Genomic DNA, 2,384 nt, shown 5'->3' on the forward strand with positions numbered 1-2,384 from the left:
ACACGGAATAGATAAGGATTACGTAGGGATTACACCCTCATCTGTACACAGGATTACACGAGTGGTAGCCCCCTCGAAGAAAGCGCACAAACGAGCCTGGAACCGGCTAACGGTAAGTCCCGTTTAACACTGCTAAAAACATTTTGTGATTTCACAAAACTTTTGCACTGCACACATTTAGTGATATGCCAAAACTTTTGCACTGGGTATTGCGCAAAAGGGGGTGGGGATTTGGGGATAGAAGGCAGGCAAGAGGACCGAAAACAAAACTCTATTTTCAATGCATAGAGGCACGGTGCGTTTAGGTGCGTGCGTAGGTAGGCAACCCGGCCGCAGGGGTGTTCACGCATTGCCTACCTCCACGGCGCTCTCTACGCACCCACTCCGCAGTAATGTGAGATTCGTGCACAGCACAGGGCGGACGGAAAGACAGCATCGGAGAGGGGATCGGCAAAGGAGGGGACAGGGGTACTACACTGGAATTTGCTTTCGAACTGCTCTTCATAACTTATTTCAAAAACTTTGGGGAACTTGCAATACAAAAAAAATTGTACACATACTACGAAAAACCTTGCAATTGTCATTTACAAACTGGAGCTATTTGAAATAATGGAGTAAAATCCTTTAAATTATGGCTGCTCCGAGGCCTTTGTACATTACAAGCTACAAGTAACAAATTTTTCGTAATACGAACGCTGCTGTTTTAAAAAGTAACTGAAGCACTTTTATATTTGAAATGTGCATTTGTGGTAGTTTCGCTTGATTGTACGAATGCAATTTACTTTGATATTAATGACAGTGCAACTTTGTCACTAACGACATCCCAAGTAACTTTGTGGTTGCACCATTAATGAAATACTTCCTTTTGGGGTTTTTGATACCAGACGCAGATGTATCAACATCAAAACAATATCATCATAAAATATTGTAGCCGAGGTCCAGGTCGTCGTCTTGTTTCTTGACGAGTACTCAAACCATCTTGGCAAAAAAGGCAATTTGTTTAAACTATAGTCCATTTTCCTGTAGAGGATTTGAATTGGTGCCCCCTCGACTCAGTTTATCAACAGCTGTCCATAAAAGAAGCTTTTGCGGTTGCTTTTAAGTTTTAAAAAGTCGGGGTTGCTCTCGGGCACATTCAGCATTGAGCATTCAAATTTATTTGAAGGTCAAAGAGAAATGGAAAATATCAGGGAACTGTAGCACTTCTTTCCCCGGGCGTTTACACAAAATATCCTCGTAAATTTACGGCAGCCCATTCTTGCTCGTCGGTCAGTTCCAAGTCGATCGGGAGTGCTTGTAACTTTACAATTTCAAAATTTTAATTTCACGACTTTTATCATGAAAAATTTTGCCGTGACCCTTGCGAGTATTTTTCACAGGGTAGTATTAAGAATTCAAATTTATGTCGGAGAAAAGGCAAAGTTTGAAAAGCAAGGCTGGCCCTGGCAATTCAACATAGAGAACATTCTAAAAACACCAATAAAGGAGAGTACTTAAATTAACTGGGATAAAAGAAGTAAATGAAGGCTTACCCGGGGTTCAGGAGGCGGCGGGCGGCGGCAGCCACGTGGTTGTTTAAATCTGAAATGATAAAGTCGCGAAATTTAGCACCGGTTTAGAAATTGTAGATTTCCTTTAACAGCGAAGTTTATGATGTCAAAATAAAAAACATTCATTATTCTCTTGTTTTTGATCCTCTTTTGAAAAAAAAAATCTCCTGAGGGTCTCTTAGCTTATCCGTAAGCCTAAGACTACCACTAGTCATATAAAATAATCAACTGAAAATTACTCTACGCAACTTCATAGAAAATGTCAACGTAACACTATGTTATGTTTAAGTCTTGGCACTACTGCTTTTACACAAACCTCCTTGCGTAATTAATGTTTCTGAAATTACTTTGTGTAACAAACTTCATACCAACTGGTGTACGTAACAAAAGTTGCAGTATCCACATCCACTATAACAACATACAACTTTCAAGTCCTTTTAGGTGATCCCCTATAGGGGCACTCGTTGTAGGTGTACTTGATACCTCACCTAAATGCGTTGTTTTTGTTTTTTTTGCATCCCTCCAAGTAACCCAGAGTACGCAGAATGGTCGTTGGCACCAATTTTACAGGGGCCAAGCTTACCGGTGCCAGGGGGTTATGTCAACGTATTATCATATAAGTACGTCCAAATAGAATACTTTTCTACTTTTTTTAATGTAGACATGGCCATGTCTACTTTCTTTAATGTAGACAATTTACACATTTGAGATAAGAGAGTGAACATTTCTGGCAAAAGTGAAGTCCATCAATCGTTAGTGTACAGAACCAAAAAGGAGGTCCTCAAATATACGATAAATGCACGAGAAAAATACAGACAATTGTAATCACACAAA

General features: G+C 40.0%; 1 long non-coding RNA gene across 1 annotated transcript in view; it reads right to left on the reverse strand.

The window, feature by feature from the left end:
- The window catches only part of LOC113211387 (uncharacterized), a 213,603-nt gene that overhangs the window by 120,606 nt on the left and 90,613 nt on the right, over positions 1-2,384 (reverse strand). Inside the window, exon 4 of the long non-coding RNA XR_008011193.1 lies at positions 1,533-1,581. This is a non-coding gene — a long non-coding RNA (uncharacterized LOC113211387). The remainder of the gene's footprint in view (positions 1-1,532; positions 1,582-2,384) is intronic.

The sequence above is a fragment of the Frankliniella occidentalis genome, unplaced genomic scaffold (genome assembly GCF_000697945.3).
Source record: "Frankliniella occidentalis isolate FOCC.00 unplaced genomic scaffold, Focc_3.1 Scaffold59, whole genome shotgun sequence".
Taxonomy (NCBI): Eukaryota; Metazoa; Arthropoda; class Insecta; order Thysanoptera; family Thripidae; genus Frankliniella; species Frankliniella occidentalis.